The sequence below is a fragment of the Calliopsis andreniformis genome, chromosome 3 (assembly GCF_051401765.1).
Source record: "Calliopsis andreniformis isolate RMS-2024a chromosome 3, iyCalAndr_principal, whole genome shotgun sequence".
NCBI classification, from domain to species: domain Eukaryota; kingdom Metazoa; phylum Arthropoda; class Insecta; order Hymenoptera; family Andrenidae; genus Calliopsis; species Calliopsis andreniformis.
The window spans coordinates 2150302-2163471 of NC_135064.1; the positions used below are offsets into that span (position 1 = coordinate 2150302).

At 35.0% G+C, this 13170-nt stretch overlaps 1 protein-coding gene across 2 annotated transcripts in view; it reads left to right on the plus strand.

Annotated features, from left to right (window-relative positions):
• The first annotated feature begins 11899 nt into the window (after positions 1-11899).
• Positions 11900-13170, plus strand: part of LOC143188845 (uncharacterized) — a 100594-nt gene continuing 99323 nt past the window's right edge. For both annotated transcript variants that reach the window (XR_013003578.1, XM_076393319.1), the window contains exon 1: positions 11900-12108. The gene's annotated coding sequence lies outside the window, so the exon portion shown is untranslated. The remainder of the gene's footprint in view (positions 12109-13170) is intronic.

Genomic DNA, 13170 nt, shown 5'->3' on the forward strand with positions numbered 1-13170 from the left:
GAGTTCTATCATTTGTGCGCATGCATGTTGCGCGTCGCTGGCGCGATTGTTGGAATTAAGTAATTGAGGTTAGGGTATGATTCTAGGTTAGGGTTACTGCCAACTATACATATCTATTCTAGTACTTATTTTATTCTTAATACTTTCAATGGAAATTGTCTATATAACTAATTAGAGTTTGAGATTATTGGCAAAATCGTCGCTGGTTGTTACAATAGCATAAACGTAGACATAAACATAGACATAAACAAAACATAAACATATTTGTAAACTTAAAGGTAAATTTAAACATAAACATAAACGTAACCCTACACCTGAGCCTACCTGAACTTAAGCCTACATTTAAACAGAAACGTACACATACATGTATGCATAAACCTAAACCTACACCTATCTTTAAACATAAACCTAAATCGACATTTACATCTAAACATAAATCTAATTATGAATCTATGAATTCGGTCAAATGTGTATTCAGGCAAATGTGCATTCGGTCAAATGTGTATTCAGTCAATTGTATGTTCCGTCAAATATGTATTTTGGACAAATTCGGCCAAATTTGTTCGATTAAACGTGTTTCGATCACTTAAAGCAGTAACAAGTAACCTTTGTTCCACAAAGTGCTAAAATTGAAAATCTATAATTCCACGCGGACTGCATCACAAGCATAACATCAAATACTTAAATATATCAATAAAACAATATAATTCATAGGGTGGTTATTGGTTATTTTCAGTGAAATTTCAATGAAACTCTTTTTTTAGTTTGATTTATTTCTTTTAATAATATTTTTAATATCTACATACACAGGTATATGTACATATGTGTATTTTATTTATTGAAACACACTGAATGTGTAGCCGCTGCTTTACTACAGAGACATTTGGTTTTATTTCTCACAAACAAACTTCCTAATATTTAGAGATACATTTGAAACTGCAACTATAATGCAGTTTTTCAATCGTTCATCATCCAGGCGATTTCGACGACCATTTTTGAGAATTTTTATTTTGTTCAACAGTTGTTCACATAAATATGTGCTATCGAATAAACACATTATTTGTTTGGAGTAGTTTTGGAGCAATGGAAATGTAATCGGAAAATAACTCTTATAAGAATCAATACATAACACTAACATTTTGGAAATTTTTATGTATATTCTCCAGTAGTAGTTCCCTTTAATGGGACTAAAGGTGCTAATTTTTCTGCGATGTTGAAACTAGAATGCGTTCCTCTCAAAAAGACGGCAAGTTGTGCCGTGTCACTGATATCACAACTGTCGTCCATAACCAAAGAAATCCACTCTAACTTGGAAGTATGCCCCTGCAAATTTTCCTGAATACTTTGCAAAAAATCATCAATCCCTTTTGCGATTGTAAATCGCGATAAACTAATTATCCTAATCATATCCTTTTTATCAGGGAAATCTGTTATTGTCGGTAAATTTTTCTTTTACTATTTCTCTATCACAGAATAGTTTCTGTTTAGTTTCTAATCATAATTGTACAGCCAGCCAACATCTGGTTTGGCTTAGCCACGTAAACTTAAGGACAAACACTCTTTATAGCGCGACGCGTTAATAACTGCTATAAAACAGGACCCCTCGAATGGTCGTGCCGCTCGGACTTTCCGTTAGGTCAAATTTTTTCATCCGCCATCAACCTACCGATTACCTTTTAAGGGTGCAAAAATCATTGGTAGCAGCACACCAATAGGAAAATTTCTGTTTTCTGATTGGTTACCGAAAAACTTCGCCAACAAGTATAAAGGACGACAAACTTTGTGCAGACAAGAGAACTCAATAAACTCTCGCAAGGAACGAAACTCTGTTTAACTTTTTTTTCGTCGGCACAATTTGTGCATCACACATTCCGTGCAAATCTTTTTGGGAGCACAAACCGTGCAACGTTGGTCCTTCGAGGCATCGTCGGTACATTACGTGCAAACTTACAAAGCTTGAACGATATTTGGATCAATCACAAGCCCAACCAGTGTCATTCTTTTTGGTAAAATTTGACTAATGAAGCAACTCTGAATATATTCTACTATTATTTCAAATCTTTTTGTATTCGATTCAGCTTTTCCTTTCGCAACTGTCTTAGAAAACTGTCAAATTTTGAAGAATGTTTAGTTTTATAATGCCTCTTAATATTATATTCCTTAAGAACAGATATTCTTTCGTAACATATGTTACTATCTTTTATGTAAGATAGTATGATACATATGATACTATCTTTTATGATAATATATGATATTATCTTTATGTAAGTAAAAAAATAGTCGTGTCCATTTTTCGTTAAACTAACGACATTCCTCTTCAACTTTGTGTTTCCTAGATTTTGAATTCATGATTAGACATAAGGGATGACGCAAATTTCTGTTCGCTTTCTTCAGTTTATCTCTCCTTTCACACTTTTAATTACATACTATACTCAGAATCTCTTTCTCTCGAATTCAACTCCATTACCGTATTGTCAAACTGATTCACACTGTTTCTTTAATTTGCTCTCGATCATTCCTCGATTATCAAATTTTCTGTGGTTTTTTCTCTCACTCTCAGTCACTCACTCTTTCTCTTTCGTTCGTTCGCTATGTTGCCTTCGCTACTCATACATGCTTTGACATATTGTTTCATATCCATGGCAATTTTTGTTCGACATTCTATCATCTTTCTGCTCTTTTTCTTCTATCTTTCGTTCGCTCCTGCAACATTTTGCTTAAGTTTTGAGGGAATTCGTATCGAATATATCTTTCACTAAGATTTTTACATTTTAATCAAATGAAGTGTCAACGTGTCGACAGACCGCAGGTAAGTAATTAGTGGGCCGCGGGTTGCTCATCACTACCTTAAAGTACTGAAACGTATACATGTTACACCCTGTACATGCTAAAATAAGAGGATAATGAAGATAAATGAAATCGCACGTCGGGCTTCATTTTCGAGTTATTAAGTGTTGAGAGAAAACATAAAGTATGTGTGAAATGTATCTGATTCGGGACTTATACTACTGATTTCACTGTGTCTGTTCTCACTAATGCACATCGGCCAATACATAAGTTCCAAGTCAGGCACATTGCATGCGAATTTTGGATGTTTTTGCAGCAATTAAAAATTCTGAACTAAAGCTGCAAACGCAATTTCTTCATTATTGATTTTTGCTCTATTTTGACATGTTGAATCACCTCTTAAAATTTCTATCACTTGTCGTACACCCTGTATACACGTAGGAAAGAGAGGGGACAAAAGCAATATTTTTTACATTTGGTTTAGCTGTCAATTGTCAATTACATTTTAAAGTTATAAAAACAAAATGTATGTCTTAAGAAAGTATATTTATTGGTCTATCATTTGACCTATGTTCTAGCCTCATGTGATAAGCAGTCAAAGAGCTATGGCAGTTTGTCCTAGTTACAATCATTGTTACTTTCATCCTGGAGGGTGGGGACGAAAGTAACTCTAATTGTTTTGTCGTTGAAAAATATGCAATCGCTTCATTTACACCATTTCGGTACACACAATAATTTATGAGATATGCTAAATATGTTTTCCACCCCCAACTTTGAGAAAGGTTTTCATCCCTTTGACAAGAATACAATTGATAAAAGAATTACATGTCTAATATTTTTGGCTACCTTGCAAGCATGCCAAATTTTATTAAAATCGGACGTTTACACTTCGGAATGTTCCCTTGTAAGAATTAGAAAGTACTGTATATTTCACAACACATGTATTCATTAAAGACGAAAGGGAAAAAGAAAAGCATTCGCAGTGAGGCGTGATTTAATTCAAAGGCAAACAGTCACGTACATATTTTTAGCACAATGGCAGCTTCGACTAAGGACAATGAAGTATAATTCAAAATGGAGATCTATAGGATAGAGGTCTCGGTGTCCCCTTCAATCCCTGACCAGCGTCAACAATGGTTGAAGAAACGTATTAATAAGGTGATGCGTCGTACACAATGAATAACGTCGCTCCTCTTCGATGTAATTAACGTCACAAGAGTCCAATAATCATTTCATGAACAGCAATTACGAAGACAATGACGGCTCGCGATTAAACACAGGTCATCAATATTCTCTGCATTTCAAAATAATTAGCTAGTATCGAGATAGTAAGTGTTGCTCGTACATCTCTAAAAAAATTGACTTGAAAACTTTCTTCACCTCGTGGACTAAAAGCTGGAAAACATTGATAATATTTGAAACATACTACATTTTTTTGTTAAATTGAGATATACATTTGTGGAAAAGATGCCTATTTATTGAATTATAGAAAAGTTACCACACAGTAGTGATAATTTAGTCATATTTAGTAATAATCCAATTTAACGTAAGATTTACTACCAGTAACGAAAAATATTTTGTAATTATACAGATTAAAGCACACCACACTGTTTCCAATGATCTTGAACTCTTTCTAGGGTCAGTATCCCTAGTAATTTCATTATAGGATAATAGGTGTATACAACCACCACTCGGCCTTATTTTCAAAAATACATACACAAAAATAGTTTCTGTATGGTCGTATTTTTAAAATTTAGTAAAACATTGAAATAGTTTTCAGGCATGTCTGGATTAGATGGGTCTGGATCAGGTCTGGCTAAAGTCTGATTCAGGTTTAGATTAGGTTTGCATGTCCGTGTACATTGAAAAGAAACACGATTTAGAGTGAGTTTGAGTCAGATGTCTTGAAGAGATTTGTTCATATTTCAACCGCTACAGCAACTACCACAAGTTGACCTTCCGGATAGAAAGGACTCTGCAACTTCTTATGGAAAAACGGTTTCTGCCAAATGTACTGTTTTTCATATGTTGCTGCTTTCATGATACTGATCAAAAGTTTCCATGCATATGACCTTAAAAAAGCTCCACCTTTTTAGTTATAGAGCTTTAGACTACACAAATTTGGTACTTATTTAACAGAAATCATGTTTTTCAGTATAACACCACTCACAGATATCCGCATATAGGAAGACACATATATCGTATCTGTGTGTGTGTATGCTCAAAAGTGCGTTTCAGCATCCTATGTCAACGACATAGAAAAAGTTAATCGGCGACAATATCCAAGAATTACCAAAATCACCAAACTTTAAATGATAAGTACTTCTTCGTTGTTCCTTATTAAGATATCAATCAACGAGACTTCTTTAGCGATTTTTAGCGTTATAGCATATTATACTAGTAATACATTTAGTTAAGCAAAGAATGCATACTGTTCAGAGCTGGTAAACTCGTGTCTGGAAAGTATGCGGGTCTAATTGGTCGCAGTAGATAATCCCCGGCTGATCTCACTTGTACTTTCAGCTGAATAGTAGTGTTATTGATCGAAGTGGTCAAAACATCTGAGAAAAGGCGAGGTCAATTGGTGCTAGCGAGGGATCCATCTTGCCCTTACCGAATGCAAATTTACCAACTTTGAACTCTACCTTGGTCTCAAACACAAATGTATAGTCAATTCAACTAATCACAGAAGTATTAAATACGTACAGAATCAGTTATAATACATTATTGGTAATGTATTTGTATAGAGCGCAAAATATTTTTTAATTGATCGTATGCATCAAATATTTAAATATGAAGTAAATGTACATACTGCGTACCGTCGTTTGTAATTTTTAATAAATTGTGTATTTTTAGCCCAGTGACATAATCTTAATCATTTCGCATAATGTATAATGTAAAAGTATACAATCAGTTTTCATCAAGAAGTTTAGGTGCATGCAACAGTCTAATAATACACATCTAAACATTTACATGTATGTTAGTGTAAGGACTAAAATACGTTTTACTTAAAGAAATATTATGTGAACTAAATAATATACATGTGTTTTTCATTTGATTTTATTCAATCAACATTGTATAAAAATTATCTGACTTCTGTTTCTGGTATAGCTGTATCCAAACAAGTGAAGTTATGACATAAAACAAATTTAGACTTTATTCATTTACTTACTTCAATATCAGATTAGCTAATATCAAATAGTACATTCTAGGGAGTGGCAAAAATACAAGTTACGACATTGCTCTAAAACTTAGATTCTAAAAGCTGACAGAGACCATTAAATTAGGATTTCGCATCGATCAACAGTACAGTAAAATGGAGTTGTGCAACGATTCATTACGTTACATTGCGATTATTGCCTGCATGCTGATATGCAGTTACCCGTTTTTCTCAGAAATAGATACTTGGGATGAATAAATTGCAAACCTTGCATCATAATGTTCAAAGGCATTGCTGGCATCATAAGTATTAATACTTAATAATCTGCTTATTAACGGTACGTGTTTGTGCGAACACTATAAATGGACTGCATCGATATATTCATTATCTCCTAAATGGTGTTCAAATACATTTCATTGCGAAACTTTATTTATAAGCGTTAAAATAAGTTTTAATTAATTGACTAAACTAAAGTAGTTTTAACGAATGATCTTTGACTACTTACAATTAGTCGTGGGTCCTTTCTGACCTTCACTTATTTATCTCTATCTACCATTTATCGGTTTTCTTTCTCAGCGGAGATACCTAACGCTATTTTCAGTGCAGTTAACAAGAATGTTGGATCGAGAGAAAATAGCAGTAGTTGTCTAACGTTCTTCACTACAAAACGTGAATTTGGAAGGCTTGGGTTGTTTTCAGAAAAAGTTGAATTAGTTGCGTTCTCTGCAAAAGGGTACGTTCCCTTTGTCACTTATTGTTAGTCATTGGAGAAAGAGCCTTTCCCTTCTTGATAAAGTAGGGAAGAAATATACAACCGTTTAAATAGTTCTCAATTAGAGGGTGATCAGCTAGGGCGTCTTGTTGAAGTCGCGGTTTATGATTGTATTGTTCTCTGAGTCGGCGATGGACAATGGTAGGTACGACTCGGTTGGAAGTTATCCTGTATTCTACTTGCCGAGGGAGTAGTACATAAATTAACTTACAGCGAATGAAGCTAAAGCAAATTCATGAAGAAGGTAGGTTTCCGATTGTCTTCGAAAAATACGGAAAATACGGTAGAACCTCAATTAATGAAACTCAGAATATTAAAAATTTCTGCCATTTAAGGTCGCCCATACTGAATGTAATAATAATAAGAGTACAATAGAACATCAATTAAGGCTCAACAATGAAATAATAGTAGTCAATCGAAAAAAATAAAGCTAGTTATCAAAAGAATGCTTCGGATAATAAAGATCTTACTGTACATGATCAGAAAAAAAAAAACGATCTCCAAAACCTCGGAGAAATTGATTGCTATATCTAAATCTTGGATTATCTTCGCTCTTGATCTTATGTTTATTCTACGAGACGAAACAAATTGTTACTTAAAAAGTGTTTACTTTTGTTAAAAAACAATAAGTACAGTATGAATGATTGTGTTAGACAAAATTATCGGAATATAAAAGATGTATGATTATAAATCGCATTATGGGATACGTAACTCTGGATTACAATTTTAAAAATTTTTCAATAATAACTGTTATTATTTCTTCATTGATCATGGTATCGTATAAATAAGAATTTGTAATGGGATTGCAATATTTTCTTAACACCAGACAAGTAGATACCTACTTGTAGATACCTACTTGTCTGGTCATTATAAGAACCCAAACACAAAACGAGAACCACAAATTTTTTGTTCTTGATGTTGGGGGCAGTAAATGAAAAAATATACTATACATATATATATGTGTCAATACAATTTTTAATAATTAGCTTGTAACACGACGGGACGTGAGCAGCGCGAGGTCGGTGAAAATCCAAAGAATACAGTAATTGAGGTGTTACTTGGTATACAAACGAAGCTGATGCAAGGTCAGTGAGCCGTTGGGATTATTGTAGATGAGGACGAAACTGATGTAAAATCAGGAAGCCTCTGAATGGATATGCTTGCGGACGAAACTGACCGCAATCGGGTGAGTTTCGTGAACGCACCTGATGCGAAATCAGGGAGTCACTAGGATAAGTTTCACAGATGAACTCGAAATACATTGAGGTGTTGTTGAGGAGGTTGGCGAATTCAAACAGCCGAACCTGATGCAAAATCAGGGTGCTGTAAGGAAGTTGGATAATATATAGACGAGCGGTGTTATCAAGTAGCTGTAAGAAACAGACGAATCTGATGTAAAATCAAGTAGTTGGTGGATGGGTTAGTTTTCGTGGACGAACTCAAATAATCGAGGAGCCACGGGCTTGGATATAGTTTCTTTGGAAGTAAGGACATACGGATGAATCTGATGGGGAATCACAGAGCCGCAGGAAGTGTTAGTAAGCCTCGTAATTTGTTAATTTTCGCGAATTCTAGGAGGTTAAACTGTAAACTTAAAGGGAAACGTTAGCCCGATCTAACTAAATAGCAACCAACTCTGACGAACTTAACTATCAACGTGACAGTACTGTTCTGAATCTGTTAAGGCTAAAATCTTGGGGTTTATATAGGCCGAAAAATGAGTGGGGATTCGTCAGAAGTTTCCTTATATGGAAATATAACAACCCTGCAACTGGTGCAGGGTCATGGTTGCTACCCGGCTGTTCAGAGTCACGCTCCCATTAAGATAAACGGAAAAAACGAGTGATAAGGCGTTTTCTTTTAACGAACGGAGACTCAAATGTTTGGTAGAGTAACGGAAAATATTCTCCGTATATAACAAGGTAAAAACTTGTAAGAGTAAAATTTTCTGTAACTTTAACCCGTTTTAAGATATGATTTCAGTACTCCTATATCTCCTTTTCTCGTTGAAGAATTTTTTTGAAAATTAAATAGCATCAATGTTCTATATACAGACGGTAGTATGTATGTACCTACACTAATAAGGGAACTACCCAAAGTAATAATTTCTGATTTTGATGGAATTTGGCAGGTTTGTAGACTAGCCGAAAATATTGGACGTATAATTTTTTTTATATCAGCTTATATTTATGTTAAGGGGACGAAAATCGCCCCCAAAGTGAAAAGTGGAAGCCATATTTCGCCTAAAACCTTGAAAGCCATTCGATATAAAAGAATACCTCGAACTCATGTGTGTAAATGATTTTTGAAACCATTTTAAACAAATAGATAATTTAACAAACTGTTTGCACATATGGATTCGATGTTCAAAAATACACAATCAAGTGATTTAAAGTTTTTTGTTTTACATCCAATGGCTCTCGAAATATTAGGCGAAAGATGGTTTTCACCTCTAACTTGGGGGGGAGGGGGGGGGGGGGGGCGGGGGGGGCGGTTTTCACCTCCTTGACGTAGATATGAACTGGTATGAATAAGTATACGTCGAATATTTTCGGCTGCTCTACAAACCCACCAAGTTTCATTAAAGTCGAAAACTATCACTTTGGACAGTGCCTTTGTCAACTTTATGAAATATCGATAACCAAATCCAAAGATATAAGGCAAAATAGACGTCAATACTCACACAGAATTTAGTCATTGGTTTTTAGTATTTTTGGGTCCAGGGAATATCAGAACGTCCAGAAACTCAAAACGACAGTAGGGGGAGAGGTTAAAATTTGACTGATAACAACGCTTTTCCTCCCCTTATTCGTATTCCATACAACAGTCAGGAAAATAAAACTGTGGTGTATACTGTTAATACGATGTCTAATTTGTGAAGCGAAAAAGAATGTATCAAATATTAAATTTTTCAAATGTGATGTTTTAACTACTGTATGAACTGTTACTATATACGTAGAGTGAATTGTTAATAGTAATAACAGTAATTCATACCGTTGGTTTATGAAATAAAAATTTATTAAACCATGATTAAGTTTAATATTCATCAAAAACTATTAAACTCGCAGGTAGTTAAATTATTAATTAACGTTGCGAAAATTGTTCTTCCACGGATAGAAAGAAATGTTAATGCGAATCTTTTAGGTTGAAAGAACATAGCGTTACGCGATGAAATTAATCAAATACCATAGCATTGATGTAATCGTTTTATCGAGTGAAACGAGTTTAGATTAGGACACCAGAGCTTTGATTCTGAGGAATTTATGCACGTTATACAAATGTTCCGGAGTTCCCCCACCCTCGGTTTTATTGTAGACTACTAAATAACGATGTAGCAACTTATACATGTTAATTATGCCGAGTAGCTTATACATAATACACGATTGTTAATTAGACCGCAACCGCTGTAATTATAGTATGCTATTTGCAATGATTTGATGATAAGCAAGATAGTATTTAAAGCTTATTATGGTATCCTCACACAATGATCCTTACATAAATGTTAAACATGAATAGTTTGTCGATGTGGTCAAAATTTGAAGGCACTGAAATTTACAGAATTATATCATATCATAAATATGTATATCCTAATAATATGTAATACTGATTTATCCGGAATACTGATTTCCTATAGGCAGCGTTTGGATTAGTCGAAATTTGGTATCACTAGCTTTCCCTCCTTCGATCGGTGAAATTCGTTAAAATTTTTCAAATAGTTCAGTACTATCTGTCCAAGAGCAAAGAAATAAGACATACCTACTCTCAACATTTTTGATAATTATTGTGAATTTTGTGATACTAATAAAAGAATAGGCGAGTGGATTTAAGACACTGATTAATATTAGAGAAGTTAAAATAATTAACACTAAATAAAAATTTTTTACGAAATTTAGCTCTTTTCTTTTACTTTAAGTACAAAATACAAGGAAAACTCTATCTTGAAAAAGTTAGTGAATGTTAGAAGATGCTATTCAAATGTTAGATGTAAGTGTAAGTAGGTGGTTTTAATAGATTTCTGGATGTTTTTAGATGATTTTATAATAGTTGAATTAGATTATAGGTACATTGGCAAGGTTTCCAAGAATATTTGAACCTTTTTATCAACCATGGCCTAAGGCTAGAGTTTTGTGAGAAACTTTCTAAAAGCTACTAAAAGAAAAAGACAACATTTTAAATATCACCTGCCAACAACGCAAAGACTCTTCGTACAATCGATCCATATAACATAAATTTTATTTTTTTAGAATCAATTCTACAATTTTTCCCACTTAAAAATCTAAAGATTAAGATACTCCTAATAACTTCCATATCGGATCAATTACTGCAATTAAGACTCTTAAAATAGCGCTAGTAGCAATAAATTAATACTACTCAGCAAAGAAAGAGGTCGATCCTCTGAAGAGGGTTAACCTTTTGGAAAATCCAGTTAGAGTATGGTTGGATACTCAGAGTAATTGTGAGAGAAGGAACAATGTGTTTGCCTGATAATAGGAGTTTATTTTTACCAAAATTTTATATAAAAAAGACGTTTACATAAAATATTTCTTATTTATTTACAGTATTTTAAAAACTGAAAATTCAATTGGCAACATTATTTATTGAAAGCTTAATATTTCCTAAACATCTTGAGTGTAGAGCCACGTAACATACAACCTGTCAACCATTACAATGTAATAGGAAAACAGTTTGAGTATCCTTACTTTCATTTTGTACTCTATTTTTCCCACCTCTGATTAGCCATTAGAACGCAAAAACACGTAGGATCTTTGTTATGCAATGGAAACGCGTCCGCGCAATCACTATATTTACAATTCAACATTACTCAGGCTGGATGAGAGAAAAATCGGCGGAAGAGCGTGGAAGAGGGCGCAGCGGGAAATCTCGCACGGAACCGGAAGCGTGTATGCGCTGCCGCGGGAAAAGTATCCTCCGGAAGTCGAATAGAAAGGGAGTGAAGAGAAAAGGCTCGAGAGGATCCTCATAGACCTTTCCTCATACCTTCCTCCCCGCGAGTCTGCGCGATACAGTTTATTTGAAGCAGTCGAAGTGGGGATACGAACGGCGCTGAGTCCGCGGTGCGTCTTCGCGGATGGCGCGAGCCTTAGTCGCACGATCTCGTTCAGAGCGTCGTGGTACTCCGCGTCGCGCTCGAAGTAAACCCTGAGTCGATCGATGAATCGATCGGGCCGCGTCTCTCCTCTGAGATATCGATCGTTCGAGTGCAATCGAACTGTGAACGCGGCCAGGATCGTCCTTTGCCAGTGAAAGTTCGCCAGGAAAACCCGATCGCGGTCATGGTTGCGAGTTCGGTGCAGGTGAGCCGCGTGCGTGTACGCGCGTTCCGTGGATTCCGAGATATCACTGGCAGCTGCAAGGATCAGTGAAAAAGGTGGGTGCGCGTGAATACGCAGCTGTGTGCTTGTTTTTATACCCTTAGTCATTGATGCAATCGATTTGGAAACCATAACGTGGTGCCACCATAACGTGCGATTTAACGAGCCTTGGTTCCCTGTTGGGACTGCAATCAGTGGTATTCGCTGTTCGCGTTGGTAAGGTAAGGGACCTATTTCGATGAATGTGTGGGTTTGTCAAGGTAAATTCGAAGATTGCGTTCATACTGATCTATCATTCAAGTGATTTCGCCAAAAAAGTGTTATCGTTTTTACAGTGAGATGATGGTAAATATTCGAGTTGAGTTGACAGGAGAACTGGAGTAGTTCCTGTAATTACAAAAGTATTTGTTATAATGTAGACTTGAAAGATAATAAAGACTGAAAGAATTTTACAGTGCAGTGATGTGTATCTATCAGGAAATTGTAAAGGAAATTGATGTGATTCTTAATTTGAATAAAGATTTGTGTTTCCGTATGAATAGTGTCTGGCATTTAAACTGAGAATAAAAGGATAGGGATATGAGACAAAGTAAAACTCATTGTGTACTTTACTAATAAGAGAAAAAAATAAGATAAGTATAATCCACGAAGGATAATGCGTAAAGGAATGAACGTAAAAAAAGCGGAACGAAGTTGAAAACCGAAACAAGTGAAGAATACTAATGAGGATAAATGGAAGGGTCGTTTAAGGATCCATTATGACTACGATGCATTGGTGAAAAATTAGCAATGCTTGTCGGTAAAAGAAAAGTAAACAAGTAACTCTGTGTGTATATTTATATACAAGAAAAATGTTGCACGACAGCTTTCAACTCCACAGCCCAGGAAAACGAGTTAAGTCATCCTTTACGAGAACCGCTTGAAGTTTGCACTTTTATGAGGGTAACAGTTTACCAAAGCCTGTTGTAGAGTCTATTTTGAATTGCTTGGTTTTGTAGAATAAAGCCAAGGAGTGTTTGGCATAATATCAATTTCGAAAAATACTCTAGATTGTGTGATAATATCTTTTATTTGGTTACAATTATGCTAATGATAATGTGACCATTATTTAAATGTTG